We start from the raw sequence: 22,074 nt of genomic DNA, 5'->3' as shown, positions 1-22,074 counted from the left end.
CAAACAATAATAATGGCCGAAAACTGTGTAGGAAGTGAGAAAAGGCTTAGGGGGAAGTCCGGCAGAATCTGCCACTATTAGTTCTGCCGTTTCTACGGTAGATAGCGCGGATTTAACAATTGCAGCCGATACACGGCTCGTCCATGAGCAAACAAACATAACGGAAATCTCGTGTTGAAACGTGTTCTCCAGCATTATGAATAAGGCCAAGCGCACACGCATCGATTCTTAACGTACGTAAAAATATTGTACGATTAAATTCTTTTAGAGGAACAAAGGAGAACATAGGAACTTCTTTGTTCCATTAAAAGAATTTAATCGTACGATATACCGGGTGATCAAAAAGTCAGTATAAATTTGAAAACTTAATAAACCACGGATGTAGATAGAGAGGTAAAAACTGACACACATGCTTGGAATGACATGGGGTTTTATTAGAACCGAAAAAGAAACAAAGTATTGCTAGACGTGTGAAAGATCTCTTGCGCGCGTCGTTTGGTGATGATCGTTTGCTCAGCCGCAACTTTCGTCATGCTTGGCCTCCCAGGTCCCCAGACCTCAGTCCGTGCGATTATTGGCTTTGGGGTTACCTGAAGTCGCAAGTGTATCGTCATCGACCGACATCTCTAGGGATGCTGAAAGACAACATCCGTCGTCCGCAGCTCGTGGTCGTGCGGTAGTGTTCTCGCTTCCCACGCCCGGGTTCCCGGGTTCGATTCCCGGCGGGGTCAGGGATTTTCTCTGCCTCGTGATGACTGGGTGTTGTGTGCTGTCCTTAGGTTGGTTAGGTTTAAGCAGTTCTAAGTTCTAGGGGACTGATGACCATAGATGTTAAGTCCCAAAGTGCTCAGAGCCACACCATCCGACGCCCATGCCTCACCATAACTCCGGACTTGCCTTACAGTGCTGTTCACAACATTACTCCTCCACTACGGCTATTGTTGAGGAATGATGGTGGCCATATTCAGCATTTCCTGTAAAGAACATCATCTTTGCTTTGTCTTACTTTGTTAAGCTAATTATTCCTATTCGGATCAGATGAAGCGCCATCTGTCGGACATTTTTTGAACTTTTCTATTTTTTGGTTCTAATAAAGCCCCATGTCATTCCAAGCATGTGTGTCAATTTGTACCTCTCTATCTACATTATTCCGTGATTTATTAAGTTTTCAAATTTATACTGACTTTTTGATCACCCTGATTTCCGTACGATAAAAATCGATGCGTGTGTTCTAGGCCTAAATGTCGGTTTGGCGAATGACGCGTGCTACCTAGTTAAACTTCTCGGTCTAGTTACGTCAATCCAAAGAGGGATATTCGAGTCGTTGCTTTTGGTACGTTTTCTTCAATTACCTATCTACCTAATAGTGAAAGACTATCACCGGTAAACACCTGGCGTGGATAGCTGATCAAGTGATAACTGATCAGTTATCGACCGGGATTGAAAATTATTACATTACTGAAATCGGTATTAAAAAATAGGGGTTGGTGGTAGAAGGGAGAAAATTTAGGGTTGCGTGTATTTTGTAATGTCTCATCATAAAAAAATAAAAAGTTCTGTCCAAAAAATAAGAAAAAATTTTTTGGGGTGCACCACTTTTATCACTTAGGGGTATGAAAAATAGACTACGACCGATTCTCAGACCTACCGAATATACATCTAAAATTTCATCAGAATCGATTGAGCCGTTTTGTGGGAGTATGGCAACTAACACTGTGACACAAGAATTTTATATATAAGGATATGAGTCTCATCTTACGTTCGATAAGGACAGAAGCTGAAGCAATGAATTAAATTTTGTGGGACGGCCGGAAATCGAACCCACGTCTCCTGCTTACTAGGCAGATGTGCTAACCACTGTGCGAACCGCAGCTGCACAGACTACACTAGTCCAGTGGTATCCCTAAAACAAACGTCAATTTACAGCTTCATCCCGATTTACCGTTCTTAAATAGTCAGTATTGTCAAGGCTCCCTGACAACTTACCAGATCATAGATCACCTGCACCTGAGCTACAGGCAGCCTTTCCCCATTACGTACAAAGATAGGTGCTATTCCAATGTTGGAAGCCTTTTGCAACATTCACGATTTAAGAAGGGGAAAATGAGATGGAGGTGTGATCTGAAGTTTGTGTTAGGGAGGGCATTGGACTAGAATATAGTCCATGCAGGTGGGCTGACTACAACGCTACAGTGGTGTAGTGGTTATCACACCTTCCTAGTAAACAAGAGACCTGGGTTCAACCCTCAGTTATTGTACAAATTTTAATTTATTGGTTCAGCTTCTAGCCATCACTGCGAGAAGAATTTGACAGAATGGTGAAAGATATAAGGTCCCTGCTGCAGACGACATTCCCTCAGAATTACAGAGATCGTTGGGAAAGCCAGCCACGACAAAACTATTCCACTTTCCATACAAGATATACGAGACAGCTGAAATACCAGACTTCAATTAGCATGTTATAATGCCAGTTCCAAAGAAAGTTGGTACTGACAGGTCTGAATATTACTGATCTATCATGTTTGCAAAGGACTGGCACGAATTACACTCTAGGAATAAATAAACAAATAAACACACGTCACACCACGAAGGAATTAAATCCGTAGATGTGACGTACATGTACAGACAAACATCCTATTACTATTTCAGAAAAATTTGATTATTTGTTCATGGGAAAGAGTTTCACAAACTGTGCCAGTCAGTAATGTGTTGGACCACCTCTGGCCTTTACGCAAGCAGTTGTTCTCCTTGATATTGATTGACAGAGTTACAGGATGTCCTCCTGAGGGATATCGTGGCAAATTCTGTATAACTGGCGCGTTAGAACGTCAAAATCCGGGCGAGGTGGAAGGGGCGGGCCGTTCGAGGGCTCTGCTCATAATGCTCTTAACATTCTCAATTGGAAATGCTCTGGCAAACATGAAGACAAGCAGGAGAAACTCTCGCCGCGTGCGGGCAGGCGTTATATTACTGAAATATAATCTCAGGAAAGTTTACCATGAGGGGCAACAAAACAGGGCGCGGAATACCCTCGACGTAAGGCTGTGTTGTAAAAGGGTGCTATGAATGGCAACCGAAGACGTCCTGCAATGAAATGAAATGGCACCTCAGACCATCGTTCCTGGTTGTCGGGCTGTACATCAGGCGGCATTAAGATTGGTATACCTCTGGTGTCTCCAGACATGTATTCCCTGGTCATCGGGGCTTAATTCGAAGCGGGCTAGTGAGATTCCAGGCCGACAACGTCTCTGGGGAAGCCCCAGACAGAGGTGGGATACCAACCCGACTGTCGCCTGCTGCCGGCCGGAGTGGCCGAGAGGTTCTAGGCGCTACAGTCTGGAACCGCGCGACCGCTACGATCGCAGGTTCGAATCCTGCCTCGGGCATGGATGTGTGTGATGTCCTTAGGTTAGTTAGGTTTAAGTAGTTCTAAGTTCTAGGGGACTGATGACCTCAGAAGTTAGTCCCATAGTGCTCAGAGCCATTTGAACCATTTGTCGCCTGCTGTATGGCCCAACAACCAGGAGTGACGATGTGGGGTACCATTTCATTTCATAGCATTATCCCTTTGGTTGTTAGCCGCAACACACTTACAGCACAGCGATACGTTAAACGCTACGCCCCGTTTAGTTCCCCTTTATGGAAAGCCATCCTGGGCTTACATTCCAGCAAGATAATTCCCACCTACACACAGTCGCCGGATCTTTCCCCAATTGAGAACATTTGGAGCATTATGGGCAGGGCCCTCCAACTATGTCGGGAGTTCGACGATCTCAGGCGGCAGTTGTACAGAATTTGGTACGATATCCCTGAGGAGGATATCACACAATTTTATCAATCAATGTCAAGCCTAATAACTGCTTCACTAATGGCCAGAGGTGGGCCAACGTGTCATTGACTTGCTCAGCTTGTGAGGTTATTTCTCGTGAATAAATCAACTAAATTTTCTGAAATTGTAATCATTTGTTTGAATGTACATGTACATCACATCTACCGATTTCCGTCTCATTCGGGTAATTCCTTGGTGGTGCGTTGATTTTTCGTTTTAGTTTATTTATAGAAGTTGGAATACTGGTAGAAGCCAAACTCAGAGCAGACTAATTTCAGTTCCGGAGAAATTTAGGGAAGTGTGAGGCGGTACTAACGCACCAACTATCTTAGAAGAAAGGAAAATCTAAATTTATAGTGTTTGTAGATTTAGAGAAAGCTTTTGTGTTGTTGACCGGAACACACTCTTTCAAGTATTTGAGATGGGAGTGACACACAGTTGTTGCCTATCCCCGATGCTTATACTCTGTACATTGAGCACGCAGTAAAGGAAATCAAAGAAAAATTTGGAGAAGGAATTCTACAACTACATCTACATGGATAATCTGAATATCGCATTTAAGTGTCTGGCAGAGTGTTCATCGAACCACCTTCACAATTCTCTATTTTTCCTATATCGTATAGCTCGCGGAAAGAGCGATCACCTACATCTTTCAGTACGAGTTCCGATTTTCCTTATTTTATCATGGTGATCGTTTCTCCCTATGTAGGTCGGCGTCAACAAAATATTTTCGCATTCGGAGGAGAAAGTCGGTCATTGGAATTTCGTGAGGAGATTGCTCCGCAACGAAAAACGCCTTTGTTTTAATGATGTCCAGCCCAAATACTGTATAATTTCACTGACACTCTCTCCCCTATTTCGCGATAGTACAAAACATGCTGCCTTTCTTTGAACTTTTTCGATGCACTCCGTCAGTCCTATCTGGTAAGGATCCCACACCACACAGCAGTATTCTAAAAGAGGAAGGACATGAGTAGTGTAGGCAGTCTCCTTAGATCTGTTACATTTTCTGTGTCCTACCAATAAAACGCAGTCTTTGGTTAGCCTTCCGCACAACATTTTCTGTGTGTTCCTTCCAATTTAAGTTGTTCGTAATTGTAATTCCTAGCTATTTAGTTGAATTTGCGGCCTTTAGATTTGACTGATTTATCGTGTAACCGAAGTTGAACGGATTCCTTTTAGCGCTCACACTTTTCGTTATTTAGGGTCGATTGCCAATTTTCGCACCATACAGACATCTTTTCTAAATCGTTTTGTAATTCGTTTTAGTCTTCTGTTGACTTTACTAATCGATAAACGACGGCGTCATCTGCAAACAACTTAAGACGGCTGCTCAGACTGTCTCCCAAATCGTTTATATAGATAAGGAACAGCAAAGGTTCTGTAAAACTAACGTGGGGAACGCCAGAAATCGCTTCGGTCTTACTCGAAGACTTTCCGTCAATTACTATGAACTGTGAATGTTCAAGAAGAAGACACAAAAATTTTCACGTTCGTCGATGACACCTTAATTCTGACAGAGACAACAAAGAACTTGAAAGGACAGCTGCTCGGAATCGACGGCGTCGAAAAGAGAGTATAAGATGAACGTCAACAAAAATAAAACATGGGTAACGGAAGCTAGTCGAACTAAATCAGGAGTTGCTGAGGGAATTAGATTAGGAAATGAGGCATCAAAAGTAGTTGATATATTTCGGTACTGGGCAGTAAAATAACTGATGATGATGGACGTAAGGAGGATACAAAAAGGAGACAAGCTATAGGAACGAAAATATTGTTGAAGAAGAGGAATGTGTTAATACTGAATACAAATATAAGCGTTACGAAGAAAGTATTTGTCTGGAAGATAGGCTTGTAAGGAAGAGCAGTGTGAACGATGAGCAGTCTATACAAGAAGAGAACAGAAGATTCTGAAGTGCGCCACTATAGAAGAATGCTGAACGTTAGACCGCGTAACTAATGAAGAGGTACTGAATCAGGCTGGGAAGAAAAGAAATTTATTGCATAAATTGACTGAAAGAAGGGATCGATTGATAGGAAGTATTCTGAGGCGCAAGGAACTGTCGCTTTGCTATTGGAGGAAAGTATCAGGGGGTAAACGTTGTAGAGGGAGACCAAGGAAAGAATACGCAAGGAAGTACAAATGAATGTAGATTTCAGTAGTTATTCGGAGATGATGAGACTTCCACAGGATAGACTAGCTGTTTAGCTGCCGAACTGTAGACCACAACAACAACGACAGTTTCTCCGATGGCGTCACAAACATTCAGGGAGAAGGGACAATGTATCATTTATGAACACAAATCGGGGTTGTGTGTCGATAGTTATGGAACCAAACGTGACGTGAGCTAACTCTGCCAGTGGAGTACGAGTATCTACAAATTATTCTTGGTGCAGTCAATAAAAATGATTATTATGAACGTAGAAATGATTATCGAGTCTGTGTTTATGTGGCAGTCAAGAGTGGGCCCTAGATCTGAGCAAGGAGGGAAAATGAGGGCAGAGTTCCTGAGGTTAGTTTCGCGGTGACAACGAAACAGTTTCCAGATTTCATGATGAATTGTTATGGTCCTCTTTCTCTTGCTACTAGACAATATCCATTTCAGGTTCTTTCTTAGAACAAATTGGTACTGTATTAATTTGTCTGTCTGTGTCACAGGGCAGAATGTGAGTTCAGTTTGTGAAGATTTCTTTTCTAGGCAGTGGTGAGTGGGGTGATGGTAGTACTGGGGGACAACTGCGTTCCCTAAGTAGACGCTTGGTGGCAGTGTGTTAACCAATGTGAAATTTAACATATACAGTGCATATAACACAATAACAATAAGATTGTCGGCCGCAGTGGCCCAGCGGTTCTAGGCGCTTCAGTCCGGAACCGCGCTGCTGCTGCGGTCTCAGGTTCGAATCCTGCCTCGGGCATGGATGTGTGTGATGTCCTTAAGTTAGTTAGGTTTAAGTAGTTCTGTCTAGGGGACTGATGACCTCAGATGTTAAGTCCCATAGTGCTTAGAGCCCTTTGGATCAGTTTGAACAGTAAGATTACTCGCCTTTTGCCATATTAGTTGCCTAGTGTGAGATAAGAAACTTCCAATCTTAACTGAAGGGGACTGGGGATAGTTGTTACAATTCATTTCAATGATGTTTGTACAAGACGATTTTAGAGTTATTTTAATGCGAAACAGCTTATAATGTAGCACCATTGTTACAGATTCACTGCATATTTTTTTTCCTTTAACCTCAGCTAACAGGAATATCATTGATGATTATTACTGGTGATGCATATTGTTACAGTTTACCCTACAATGTGACATGTTGTTACAGTGGGTGGGGTATACTGTTATTCATAGTGTAGCCTAATAGGCGTTGACAAAAATGTTACAGTTTTTATTATTGTTTTTCTCTTAAATGTAATTTGTTATCAATATTATAGAAAAGTCTGTTTTGTTTTTAAAAATTACTTGTAATCTGACATTACTTCGTTTTTCGCTTCAGTATATATTACTTGTGGTGTTGTGCCTCTGTTTGTCTTCTTTTTGCAATTTCTCATGTTGCCTTCACAATGAAGATACATAATAAGAAGCTGCGCATGACACGAGGCAGGTTTTTTCATCGTAACAACTAGCCCCACCGAATTTGTAACAAATTATCCCACAAATCGCCACTTTATATTTGGTTACAGTTAAGCATCAGTTTTCGCTTGTAGAGAAATTTTGATCATATTAACTCTCATCTGAAATTAAGACTTCCACATGATACATTACTTGTACACATATACAGAAAGTCAACATTGCTAGTAGAAAAGTACTCCGAAAAGAAAAAAAGTTAGGAACAGATAGAGAAACTAACATTTATTGTCGCAGTTCCTCTAATACTGACAACCCGCCAGGTTTTTACATTTTTGTATGAGACATATTGTCACAGAATTAAATTAAAAGTAGTTTGTACTGCACCGTTCCAATCGAGGTTTCCCTTATTGTAACGTAAATGGTGGAACTAAAAATTCTCACCTGTGTCTCATAAGCAGCGCGCCTGGTATTTAGTTGAAAAATCCACGACACTGAATTGGATCATGACTCGTAAAGCTCTCTCTGCCTGGTTAATGAAAAGTTTTTATAAATGTACGTGAGGTTGAAATATACACGGGTATAAAGCAGTACAAGAAGGTTACTCGCTTTCCGAGGTAGCGGTCGCCTACCGTGAACTGAGTGGCAGCCAACTGTAACTATACAACAATGTCAGTATCATCCTCTTAATAAGTTGTTAACATGGTTTGCACAAAAGCTCTTTGCTCGCATGTCAATTAATATGCGTTGCTCGCCGCAGTGCACAAACGCGACATAGCTAAACGTAAAAAAAGAAAAACGAATACAGTTGTATTGAGGAGAGGTGCTAGTGAGCAGCATTATTCAGAAGCTGTTACGACCTATGAGAGCCTCTGTTTAGAGAAGTTAAGGCAATTTTTGTCGCTCCAATCGCCAGCTACGTAGACAGATGGGTTGTGTAGCAGCAAGAATCTTGTCAATGTATGATCTCCAAACTGTTTCGTTAGCGAAGAGGTATGGTTTTAATGAACGTACGGATTCGTCAGCGGGAAGCCAAAGGTTCTCATCAAAAACTTGCCCAGCAAGATTCACCCTGAACATTTTGTGGTGTTCGTTAGACACAAAGTTGGGGTAAATTCAGCTTATAACAGATCGTATAGTCAAGTGGTCTACTTCTCCACGCAAATATATACAGCGGCAAGAAAATATTAAACGCTATAATATGTTACAAATTACCTTTTAATACTTCTTACCTTTAACATAGATTCCAGTTATATTGGCCAAGGGTCGTGTAAGGACTAAACAATTTTATTGATAGTAAAAATTCACTCTTAGTTACATTCTCGTACACTGTACAAATAATCTATTGTATAGAATCTTTTACTTTAAAGAGCATATTTGATTGTGCATGACTACTTAGAGCTGTACGCCATATCGAGATTTTAAACTAGATCCTTGTCGTCACCAGTGACGCCATCTTATCATATCTACCGGATCCTTCCGTAGCTTCAACGTGCCAAGCACTCCTTTCGTTTCCTTACAAACGTTGCTTGGAGTAAAAGAATGAATTCTCGTTAACAAAACTTCCCTCTATATCATTTCTGTCGTTTCAAAGTTTCGTGGCAAAGTTTCCGTCCATGAATTGTGCTTCGATAGAGTAATTGGTAGCGTTATGCCATCAATAGTAAGGCGTCCAGGCTCGAATCCCTGTTCAGCACACTGCTCAAACTCACCACATACAATGCAAGGGTACTAAAAACAATAAGTAAGACATAAATCCGTAGACAGCTTCACGAAAAGAGCAGAAAACGCAGCGATCGTTGTGACATAAAGCACTGTCTCTCGAAACAGGACAACAGAGGAAACATAGTGGAGGTTAGATGAAGATAAGACTATATGAACCTTACTATGGAGAATTTTGAGCATAGAAAGTAAAGGAAGATGAAAATATTTGCTTGCACGTTATGGAAAAAGAGGGAGGACTACTACAAATGAGTAGAAAGGTAGAAAAATTAGACAGGGAAGAGATGCTTGATAGTTTTTGAAGATTAAAACTGTTTTGCGATCATCGGCTATTTAATATTCTTTTTAAATTAATAGCTCTTTACTTCATCATTCATTTTTACTTTATCAGATTATTTCAGCACGCGGTCATTATCAAAAACTTCGTGAAATATGCAACACAACAAGAAATAACATTGATATAGTGGTAACAAAGGAAATTAGTATAGTTTACGCAATATTACCTCGTCAAATAATATTGTAAATAATTCTTTTGTATCGGCAGCGTACCTACAAAAATCAAAGCTCCATCTATAGAGGATGTCCCAGGAGGACTGTCAATATTCAGGGATGTGACGGGAACGATCATCAAGCAAAGAAATCTAGCAAGCACGGGTTCTCATATGACACCTTACGAGCTATGGGCACTTCTTCATCTCCGACAATGTAACAGTAATTTCTACTGAAAGCTCTTTGCTTTTCATATTTTGGGAGGAGGCATTACGGACCAACCAAGCAAAAAACTCTGTAAATGTGGGTTCTAAAATGCATACCTTAAGAGCGATGAGCACTTGTTCAGTAAAAGACATGTTTCACAGAAACGATGATGAACAATTGCTCATAGCTCTTAAAGTACGAACACCTCCGTAATGAGTTTACAAACGTAATACAATGTTTCGATCTCCATACACCTGTGAAAGCCTTTTTTCGGTTGTGAAACTAGTTGAGTCACAATTAAGTTGCAAATCAAGTGACAAAAATCTGCGAAATTAGCTGTGTGTGACCGTAATGTAACAGTTTGTACCGGGTATAAATTTTATTATGTCTTCAGGGTTCCAAAAATAATAAAGTAATACTGAAAACTTTTCTGTCTCTGATCTATATCTTTACGAAATACGAAACAAATGTGCATGCAAAATGTTCAGTGTTCTTTGTGCGACTGTATTGCCATCTAAATACGACACGTTCGTAGTTACCAGCTCTTCTATCTCAGATGGTTCAAATGGTTCAAATGGCTCTGAGCACTATGGGACTTAACATCTATGGTCATCAGTCCCCTAGAACTTAGAACTACTTAAACCTAACTAACCTAAGGACAGCACACAACACCCAGCCATCACGAGGCAGAGAAAATCCCTGACCCCGCCGGGAATCGAACCCGGGAACCCGGGCGTGGGAAGCGAGAACGCTACCGCACGACCACGAGATGCGGGCTCTATCTCAGACAGCATAGCGTGATAGCGGGGGAAAAGTGCAGCCAGACAACAGAACTCTGCACATGAGCGAGAGCATTGCACGCCTGCAGAATTTTGGGCTGTCTTTGATCCACATCTTCCTCTGATCCTCACTAAAATTTTCAAAGCTCTACAGAAATTAACGTGATAATATCCCGGAACACGTTCATACGATTTGTCGACCTGGAAAAAGTTTTCGACAATGTTAAATGGTGCAAGATGTTCGAAATTCTGATAAAAATAGGGGTAAGCTATAGGGAGAGAAGGGTAGTATACAATGTGTACAAGAGCCAAGAAGGAATAACAAGAATGGACGACCAAGAGCGCAGTGCTCGGATTAAAAAGTGTATAAGACAGAGATGTAGTCTTTCTCCAGTACTGTTCAGTCTGTACATCGAAGAAGCAGTGATTGAAATATAAGAAAGATTTAGGATTGGAATTAAAATTCAAGCCGAAAGGATATCAATGATACAATTCGCTGATGACATTGCTATCCTAAGTGACAGTGAAGAAGAATTACATGATCTGCTGAATGGAATGAACAGTCTAATGAGTACAGAATATGGATTGTGAGTGAATCGCAGAAAGACGAAAGTAATGAGAAGTAGCAGAAATGAGAACAGCGAAAAATTTAACATCGGGGTTGATGGTCACGAAGTAGATGAAGTTAAGAAATTCTGTTACCTAGACAGTAAAATAACCAATGACTGACGGAGTAAGGAGGACATCAAAAGCAGACTAGCAATGGCAAAAAAAAGGCATTCCTGGCCAGAGAAGTCAACTACTATCAAACATAGGCCTTAATTTGAGGAAGAATTTCTGGGAATGTACACTACTGGCCATTAAAATTGATGCACCACAAAGATGTGCTACAGACGCGAAATTTAACCGACAGGAAGAAGATGCTGTCATACGCAAATGATTAGCTTTTCAGAGCATACACACAAGGTTGGCGCCGGTGGCGACACCTACAACGTGCTGACATGAGGAAAGTTTCCAACCGATTTCTCATACACAAACAGCAGTTGACCGGCGTTGCCTGGTGAAATGTTGTTGTGATGTCTCGTGTAAGGAGGAGAAATTTCACGTTTCCAACTTTGATAAAGGTCGGATTGTAGCCTATCGCGATTGCGGTTTATCCTATCGCGACATTGTTGCTGGCGTTGGTCGAGGTCCAATGACTGTTAGCAGAATATGGAATCGATAGATTCAGGAGGGTAATACGGAACGCCGTGCTGGATCCCGACGGCCTCGCATCACTAGCAGTCGAGATGACAAGCATCTTATCCGCATGACTGTAACGAATAATGCACCCACGTCTCGATCTCTGAGTCAACAGATGGGGACGTTTGCAAGACAACAACCATCTGCACGAACAGTTCGACGACGTTTGCAGCAGCATGGACTATCAGCTCGGCGGCCATGGCTGATGTTACGCTTGACGCTGCATCACAGACAGGAGCGCCTGCGATGGTGTACTCGACGACGAACCTGGGTGCACGAATGGCCAAACGTAATTTTTTCGGATGAATCCAGGTTCTGTTTACAGACTCACTATGGTCACATCCGTGTTTGGCGACATCGTGGTGAACGCACATCGGAAGCGCGTATTCCTCATCGCCATACTTGCGTATCACCCGTGGTGGTATGGGGTGCCATTGGTTACACGTCTCGGTCACCTACATTTCAGCAGGATAATACACGACCGCATGTTGCAGGTCCCGTACGGGCCTTTCTGGGTACAAAAAATGTTCGACTGCTGCCCTGGCCAGCACATTTTCCATATCTCTCACCAATTGAAAACGTCTGGTCAATGGTGGCCGAGCAACTGGCTCGTCACAATAAGCCAGTCAGTACTCTTGATGAACTGAGGTATCGAGTTGAAGCTGCATGGGCAGCTGTACCTGTACACGCCATCCAAGCTCTGTTTGACTTAATGCCCAGACGTATCAAGGCCGTTATTACGGCCAGTTGTGGTTGTTCTGGGTACTGCTTTCTCGGGATCTATGCACCCAAATTGCGTGAAATCACATGCCAGTTCTAAAAATGGTTCAAATGGCTCTGAGCACTATGGGACTTAACATCTGAGGTCATCAGTCCCCTAGAAATTAGAACTACTTAAACCTAACTAACCTAAGGACATCACACACATCCATGCCCGAGGCAGGATTCGAATCTGCGACCGTAGCAGTCGCGCGGTTCCTGACTGCGCGCCTAGAACCGCTAGACCACCGCGGCCGGCACATGCCAGTTCTAGTATAATATATTTGTTCAATGGATACCCGTTTATCATCTGCATTTCTTCTTGGTGTAGCAATTTCAATGGCCAGTAGTGTATATCTGGAGTACAGCACTGTATGGTAGTGAAACATGGACTGCGGGAAAACCGGGTCATAAAAGAATCGAAGGATTTGAGATTTGGTGCTACAGACGAATGTTGGAAATTAGGTGGACTGATACAGTAAGGAAACCAAGACTGAAAAGGTATGGAAAGGAAAGAGCTTTCAGTAGAAGAGATTTACTTCACAGATAGAAGATGAAAAATTGCTTGTAGCTCTTAAGGTATGCATTTCCGACCCTACGTTTACTGACATTTTTTTGCTTCTAGTATCGTGTACTTTCAACTGTATGCATTGCCATTAATTATGATACAAACTGTATATAGCATGGAAAATAGAGTCTTACATCTCACGGTCTGAGGAAGGATAAAATATGTGTGGGATAGGGTACTAGAAGAGGATTAAAGTTCCTCCCGTTGTTATTTTTTATTTTATTTTACTTTTTTGTGGGCAACGGCCTTGCCGCAGTGAATACACCGGTTCCCGTGAGATCACCGAAGTTCAGCGCTGTCGGGCGTGGTCGGCACTTGGATGGGTGACCATCCAGGCCGCCATGCGCTGTTGCCATTTTTCGGGGTGCACCCATCCTCGTGATGCCAGTTGAGGAGATACTCTACCGAATAGTAGCGGCTCGGTCAAGAATACCATCGTAACGAGCGGGAGAGCGGTGTGCTGACCCCACGCCCCTCCCATCCGCATAATCCGCTGAGGATGACACGGCGGTCGGATGGTCCCGGTAGGCCACTCGTGGCCTGAAGACGGAGTGCTCTTTTTATACTTTTTTGTGGGAGAATTGAGAATTGTGTGCCGAGGCACCTTTATAAGATTAACGTATGCTGACAATATAAATCAAGCACCTTACGAAGTCTTGAAAAGAAAAGAAAGTACGAAAATGAAGAACGAGTGGCATACCCATAGTGGGACAGTGAATGTAGTCGGAGACCCATGGTGGTAGAGCGGGGCCAGCTCTTTGCACACCGCCGCCTCTTCCTCGGCTGTCAGCCTGCTCTGGGACAGCTTTCGGAGTCAGTCGCTTTGTGGCGCGGCACAAAAGGCTGGCCCCCGATTGTCTAAATCGACCGGCTCGTTCGCGCGTGTAACGACTATATCCGTACAATTATCCCGCGCGGTTCTGCGCGTGCGTCGTGTCAGCTGGACTCGCCGGCGCAGCGGGTAAAAGTACCGAGCGCTAGTAGCCTCAGCGTTTGCCAGCCACCTGAGTCACTGCTACAGCTCACTTCACCGACAGACTGAAAGCTGCGTCACACATATCAACTGTCAGCTACTACAGGGAGTATCAAAATGAGTCATTCGATTTGGTACGTCTCCAGGGTGGTCCATTGATAGTGATCGGGCCAAGTACATCACGAAATAAGTATTAAACGGAAAAACTACAAAGAATGAAACTCGTCTAGCTTGAAGGGAGAAACCAGATGGCGCTATAGTTGGCCTTCTAGATGGCGCTGCCATAGGTCAAACGAATATCAACTGCATTTTTTAAATAGGAACCCCCATTTTTATTACATATTCGTGTAGTACGTAAAGAAATATGAATGTTTTAATTAGACCATTTTTTTCGCTTTGTGATAGATGGCGCTGTAATAGTCACAAACGTATAAGCACGTGGTATCACGTAACATTCCGCCAGTGCGGACGGTATTTGCTTCGTGATACATTACCCGTGTTAAAATGGACCGTTTACCAATTGCGGAAAAGGTCGATATCGTGTTGATGTATGGCTATTGTGATCAAAATGCCGAACGGGCGTGTGCTATGTATGCTGCTCGGTATCCTGGACGACATCATCCAAGTGTCCAGACCGTTCGCAGGATAGTTACGTTATCTTAACTTTAAGATACAAATGTGTCGATAGGGAACATTCGTTGCGAACGAGCCTTAATTTTTTTTTGTTTGGTTGGCATGACGTCTGTCAAAGATATTTAGTATACATCAAGTCATGGAACAAACAACATCATATATTTTCATCGTGTTAACAAAGTCGAATTTTGTACCAGAAAGTGATGATTTGCGGAAAGCATTATTTTTTTTGTTTTCATTTGAAAAAAAAGTGCTGCAGAGTCGCATCGAATGCTTGTCGAGGCATACGGTGACCATGCTCTATCAGAAGCAATATGCAAAAGATGGTTTCAACGGTTCAGAAATAATGATTTTGATGTAAGAAATGAAGAACGTGGAAGACCACCAAAAATGTTAGAAGACGCCGAATTGCAAGCAACAATGGATGAAGATGATACTTTGAGTCAGAAGCAAATGGCAGCAATGGTAAATGTTGCACAACAAACAACTTCTTACCGTTTGAAAGCTATGGGACAGATCCAAAAGTGTAGAAAATGGGTGCCACATGAATTGAATGAAAGACAGATGGAAAACCGAAAAACCATTTGTCAAATTTTGCTTCAAAGACATGAAAGAAAATAAATTTTGCATGGAATTGTTGCTGGCGATGAAAAATGGATTTATTTTAAGAATCCTAAACGGGAAAATCATGGGTTAATCCGGGAAAACCATCAACATCGACTGCAAAACCAGATCGATTTGGCAAGAAGACAATGCTCAGTGTTTGGTGGGATCAGAAAGGTGCGGTGTATCATGAGCTTCTAAAACCCGGTGAAACTGAGAATACTAATAGCTATAGACAACAAATGATCAATTTGAACTATGGATTGATCGAAAAAAGACCAGAATTGGCCACAAGACATGGCAAAGTAATTTTTTTACACGACAGTGCACCTGCACACAAAGCAAAACTGGTTCAGGATCCAATCAAAACACTTGGCTGGGAGCTGCTACCCCATCCGCCGTATTCACCAGACTTGGCCCCTTCCGACTACCGTTTGTTTTCATCAATGGGACACGCATTGGCTGAGGAACACTTCGACTCCTACGAAGAAGTCGAAAATTGGGTGTCTGATTGATTTGCTTCAAAAGACGAACATTTTTACTGGCGTGGTGCCCATAAATTGCCAGAAAGGTAGTCAAAATGTATAGAAAGCAATGGTCAATACTTTGAATAAAATGTTTTTACTTTTCAAAATGGCTCTGAGCACTATGGGACTTAACGTCTGAGGTCATCATTCCCCTAGAGCTTAGAACTACTTAAACCTAACTAACCTAAGGACATCACACACATCCATGCCCGAGGCAGGATTCGAACCTGCGACCGTAGCGGTTGCACAGTTCCAGACTGAAGCGCCTAGAACCGGTCGGCCACACCGGCCCGCTTTACTTTTAAATTCAAAATTAGTGTTTAATTTTCACAAAAAAACGCTCATTTCATACCGGTACTCCTGGTAAAATTTCGCTGACGAGACAGTTCGTATAAATGCATGTTACAAATTCACTACTTAATTTCGTTTTAATTGAAAGTTCTTTTACTGCTATCGAATGTTGTTTTTGACGTTATTTGTGTTTGTGAGCCCGTGTGTGAATGCTGAAGTGTTACTGTTACAACAGTACTAATAGTATATCTCGCAACCTATACTTTTTCAGTATATTTTTCCGTCAGTTTCACCCCACATTGGTAATGTGTCCAACTTACCGTTTAACCGAGCAGAATTCCCGCAAATTTAGTAACAAAATGGGCGGTATTGCGATAGAATATTATAATCCACAGTACGTCGTTATACTAGCTGCCGCAAACCGCAAGTAATTTGTTCGCGGTTAGTCCTATTGCCACTGGGTCAGGTCATTGTAATCAGTGTAGGTGAACAGGGGCCGAGTTTCGAATGATTGTGGTAGTTATTATACTAGTGGGCAACAAATTAATGTGGTAACAATGCCCAAGCATAGCTACTGATGTGTTAGTGGGACGCGATCCGGACTGTAAGCGGAGGAAGAGATTCCAAGTCACAGAAGGTCTACTGCACATTTGATTTCTACGTTCTTGCCATGCGCTATTACAACATTAGGCAGTTAGTATTAACTTTGAGAGCTGCCAGAGACGTAGTACGTTACTGACACTTTTTCACACAGACACTGATGTTGGTAACGTATTATGTTGCGTGCTTGGTCCTATACTGATCGGCTAATTAGCGTGTTTAGAGACAGTTCGTCTTCTCACGCGAGCGCCTTTATTGGATTCTTCTCAACTCATTAGAACTAGGCTGGAAGTGGACTTCGTGCGTCTTTTCAACCACGTCCTAACGTTGACAACTTCCTATTGAGATACCAATATTTTTAACATATTGACGGTTTTGCAGTGAGTAGTCCTTTACCTCTCACGGTAGTTAACATTTAAGTAGATGACTTTGAGAATAAAACACTTGAGTTCGCTGTTCCGACACATATTGGTTTTGGAGTTACCCCAGTTATCAATCTGGGGAAAGAGGACCAATAGTTTAACATGGGATGCGAGCCACTTGTCGTTTCTGTCGACTCTTTACATCGTTGAGATGTGAAGTCTAGGCTAAAGGCAGACGGGAAAACGTCCTTGGTCTGACTGGGATTCGATCTCGTGATCTCTCGGTTTCCAGGGATGCCGTTTACCGCTAAACCACCAGGCCCTATATTTTGTTTTCACGTCGTCAGTGTTCGTCTTCTGTGAGTTTATGCGTACTGTAGCGCTAGTGTTGTTTGTGGTTTTGTGGTGCTTGTATCCTATAATTATTTTTATTTGTCTACAATTGTGTTTTGATTCTAGGGTTGAGTCTTTGTATTATCCACTGTTTTTTGGCTGTGAGCTGTATTGTTTCGAATTCTCTTTTAGTTTTCTCTGCCGAGTTTGTTTGTTTATCGTGTCAGAGAGCTGATAGTTTGTATTTTTTTTTTTTGGTGGATTGATATGGCATACATAATTGTGTCTATTGCGTTTAGCTTTGTGTAAATGTCAAATTTGTATTTATTTTTCTCTTTCTTTATTGCTATATCCAATAAGGTGTATTTGTTTTTGTTTTTTTACATCGTACGTTGAATATTTTTATGTGTACTGTTTGTCTGCATGAAGTTCATTCAGTTTTGCGTTCACCAAGCACACATGAAAAATGACAAAAATATTACTGCTTGATTGCGAAGCCATACATACCACTTTGGAACGATATGAACAAGCGTCAGAAGCGGAAATAAACAGAAAGAAACAACACTGATTGCCGTGGGCGCCAATACACATAACTCTGATCAACGCTAATACAAAACAAAGTAACGACATGAAACACTGGGCGTCTTTTTAGAGGCAGACATTATAAAAAAAAACCTTGTTGATCTGAAATCAGACCGCTAGCGAGAATACTCTGGTGTGTAAAACTTAAGGACGCAAGTAACCTTTCTGTGATGTCAGTGCCAAGTCGCATACCTCGACTGCATTTGCACCATACGTAGAAAGAACTGCTATATTGCAGTGCAGAAGGTAACTGAAAGAAATACGAAGCGACACGAACATATATGACACTTTTATTGAAAGAAAGTAATTACACTGAAGTACAGTACAAAACAAAACGCAGGAGGTGATTCTCAATATGGTATGTAATCATGGATGGCAATGGATGCATTGCAACGTGGCTCCATACTGCTCACGTGGTTGTTTGGGAATTCTACTGATAGGGCGGTCCTCTACTAGCGCTCTTGAGAACTGCTGTATGGTTGCTGGTGCATGTGGGCATACTGCAGTAAGGTTCCCGAATGCATTCCACACGTGCTTGATGGGATTTAAGTCGGAGAATGGGCAGCCCAGCCCATTCGCTGACTATTCTCTCATTCCAAGAGCGCCTCAATACGAATTGTTCGATATAGCTTAGAAGAGTGTTCCTGGAGCGACTCTATAGCAATTCTGGACTTTTGGGGTGTCGCATTGTATAGTTGCAACGTCATGCGTCATGCTGTCATGCGTAGAAAAGAAGTCAGCGACGAATGCGCCACAGAACACAGGAATGTTAGGAAGGCGTAAAGTGCACAGTATCGTAGACAGATGAGAGTCCTGTGTTCAAAGATTTGGAGGTCCATACGCCCATTCAACATTATGCGTCCCGCACCGTAACACGTGCACCACAAATATTTGAAACACCGCAGGTTGGAGCCAGCACGTCTGTTACACGTTTATTGAGAGTACTAGTTTCTGAGACTCAAGAAGGAGAGAGATTTTTCCCATCTGCTCGCAGACTGTGGGTCTTAATATGCAAATCAGTCTTACTGCAGAGGTTACAAAGTGCCTCTTACAAAATACACTGAAGAGACAAAGGAAATGGTACACCTACCTAATATCGTGCAGGCCCCCCGCGAGCACGCAGAGATACCGTAACTCGATGTGGCATGGACTCGAATAATGTCTGAAGCAGTGCTGGAGGGAACTGGCACCATGAATCCTGCAGGGCTGTCCATAAATACTTTAGAGTACGATAGGGTGGAGATCTCTTCTGAATATCACGTTGCAAGGCATCCCAGATACGCTCAATAAAGTTCATGTCTGGGGACTTTGGTAGCCAGCGGAAGTGTTTAAGCTTGGAAGAGTGTTCCTGGAGTGACTCTGTAGAAATTCTGGACTTTTTGGGTGTCGCATTGTACAGCTGGAATTGCCCAAGTCCGTCGGAATGCACAATGGACGTGAATGGATGCAGGTGAACAGACAGGATGCTTACTTGCGTGTCACCTGTCAGAGTCATATCTAGACGTATCTGGGGTCCCATATCACTTCAGCTGCACACGTACCACACCATTACAGAGCCCACACCAGCTTTAACAGTCCCCTGCTGACATGCAGGGTCGATGGATTCATGAGGTTGTCTCCATACCCCTACACGTCTATCTGCTTGATACAACTTGAAACGACACTCGTCCGATCAGGAAACATGTTTCCAGGCATCAACAGTCCAATGTCGGTGTTGACAGGTCCAGGCGAGGCGTAGTTCTTTGTGTCGTGCAGTCATCAAAGATACACGAGTGGGCCTTCGGCTCCGAAAGCCCATATCGACGATGCTTCGTTGAATGGTTGGTACGGGTACGCTTACACTTGTTGATGGCCCAGCATTGAAATCGGCAGCAATTTGTGGAAGGGTTGCACTTCTGCCACGTTGAACGATTCTCTTCAGTCGTTGGTCCCGATCTTGCAGGATCTTTTTCCGGCTGCAGCGATGTCGGAGATTTGATGTTTTACTGGATTCCTTATATTCACGGTACACTCGTGAAATGGTCGTACGGGAAAATCCCCATTTCGTCGCTACCTCGGAGATGCTTTGTCCCATGGCTTGTGCGCTGACTATAGCACCACATTCAAACTCACTTAAGTCTTGATAACCTACTATTGTAACAGCAGTAACCGATCTAACAACTGCGCCGGGCACTTGTTGTCTTATATAGGCGCTGCCGGCCACAGCGCCTGTTTACATATTTAATCTTCGTGGTTCCTCTGGGAGCGATACGTAGCAGATTATGGCATATCCCTAGATTCTTCACTTAATACAGTTTCTTGAAAATTTTTCAAGCAGGGTATCCTGGGATAGTTGGTGACTATATTTACGCGTCTGCCACTTAGGTTTCTTAGCATCTCAGTGACACTACGTCCCCGAGTCAGCATGGTTTGAGAAAGCATCGCTTGTGCGAAACTCAGTTTGCCCTTTTCTCACACGATATGCTGAGAACTATGGATGAAGGGCAACAAGCAGATTCCATATTTCTAGATTTCCGAAAAGTATTTGACACGATGCCCCATCTTTTTTTTTTTTTTTTTTTTTTTTTTTTTTTTTTTTTTTTTTTTTGTCATCAGTCTACTGACTCGTTTGATGCGGCCCGCCACGAATTCCTTTCCTGTGCTAACCTCTTCATCTCAGAGTAGCACTTGCAACCTACGTCCTCAATTATTTGCTTGACGTATTCCAATCTCTGTCTTCCTCTACAGTTTTTGCCCTCTACAGCTCCCTCTAGTACCATGGAAGTCATTCCCTCATGTCTTAGCAGATGTCCTATCATCCTGTCCCTTCTCCTTATCAGTGTTTTCCACATATTCCTTTCCTCTCCATTCTGCGTAGAACCTCCTCATTCCTTACCTTATCAGTCCACCTAATTTTCAACATTCGTCTATAGCACCACATCTCAAATACTTCGATTCTCTTCTGCTCCGGTTTTCCCACAGTCCATGTTTCACTACCATACAATGCTGTACTCCAGACGTACATCCTCAGAAATTTCTTCCTCAAATTAAGGCCGGTATTTGATATTAGTAGACTTCTCTTGGCCAGAAATGCCTTTTTTGCCATAGCGAGTCTGCTTTTGATGTCCTCCTTGCTCCGTCCGTCATTGGTTATTTTACTGCCTAGGTAGCAGAATTCCTTAACTTCATTGACTTCGTGACCATCAATCCTGATGTTAAGTTTCTCGCTGTTCTCATTTCTACTACTTCTCATTACCTTCATCTTTCTCCGATTTACTCTCAAACCATACTGTGTACTCATTAGACTGTTCATTCCGTTCAGCAGATCATTTAATTCTTCTTCACTTTCACTCAGGATAGCAATGTCATCAGCGAATCGTATCATTGATATCCTTTCACCTTGTATTTTAATTCCACTCCTGAACCTTTCTTTTATTTCCATCATTGCTTCCTCGATGTACAGATTGAAGAGTAGGGGCGAAAGGCTACAGCCTTGTCTTACACCCTTCTTAATAGGAGCACTTCGTTCTTGATCGTCCACTCTTATTATTCCCTCTTGGTTGTTGTACATATTGTATATGACCCGTCTTTCCCTATAGCTTACCCCTACTTTTTTCAGAATCTCGAACAGCTTGCACCATTTTATATTGTCGAACGCTTTTTCCAGGTCGACAAATCCTATGAAAGTGTCTTGATTTTTCTTTAGCCTTGCTTCCATTATTAGCCGTAACGTCAGAATTGCCTCTCTCGTCCCTTTACTTTTCCTGAAGCCAAACTGATCGTCACCTAGCGCATTCTCAATTTTCTTTTCCATTCTTCTGTATATTATTCTTGTAAGCAGCTTCGATGCATGAGCTGTTAAGCTGATTGTGCGATAATTCTCGCACTTGTCAGCTCTTTCCGTCTTCGGAATTGTGTGGATGATGCTTTCCGAAAGTCAGATGGTAAATCGCCAGACTCATATATTCTACACACCAACGGGAATAGTCGTTTTGTTGCCACTTCCCCCACTGATTTTAGAAATTCTGATGGAATG

At 42.5% G+C, this 22,074-nt stretch overlaps 1 protein-coding gene and 1 pseudogene across 1 annotated transcript in view; one reads left to right on the top strand and one right to left on the bottom strand.

Moving 5' to 3' along the window:
• The window catches only part of LOC126153857 (uncharacterized), a 1,728,205-nt gene that overhangs the window by 172,786 nt on the left and 1,533,345 nt on the right, over nt 1–22,074 (bottom strand). The gene's annotated exons all lie outside the window — the stretch shown is intronic.
• Nucleotides 13,393–13,510, top strand: LOC126163550 (5S ribosomal RNA; annotated as a pseudogene).

This window comes from Schistocerca cancellata, chromosome 2, assembly GCF_023864275.1.
Source record: "Schistocerca cancellata isolate TAMUIC-IGC-003103 chromosome 2, iqSchCanc2.1, whole genome shotgun sequence".
NCBI classification, from domain to species: Eukaryota; Metazoa; Arthropoda; class Insecta; order Orthoptera; family Acrididae; genus Schistocerca; species Schistocerca cancellata.
This window is presented reverse-complemented; position numbering and strand designations above follow the sequence as displayed.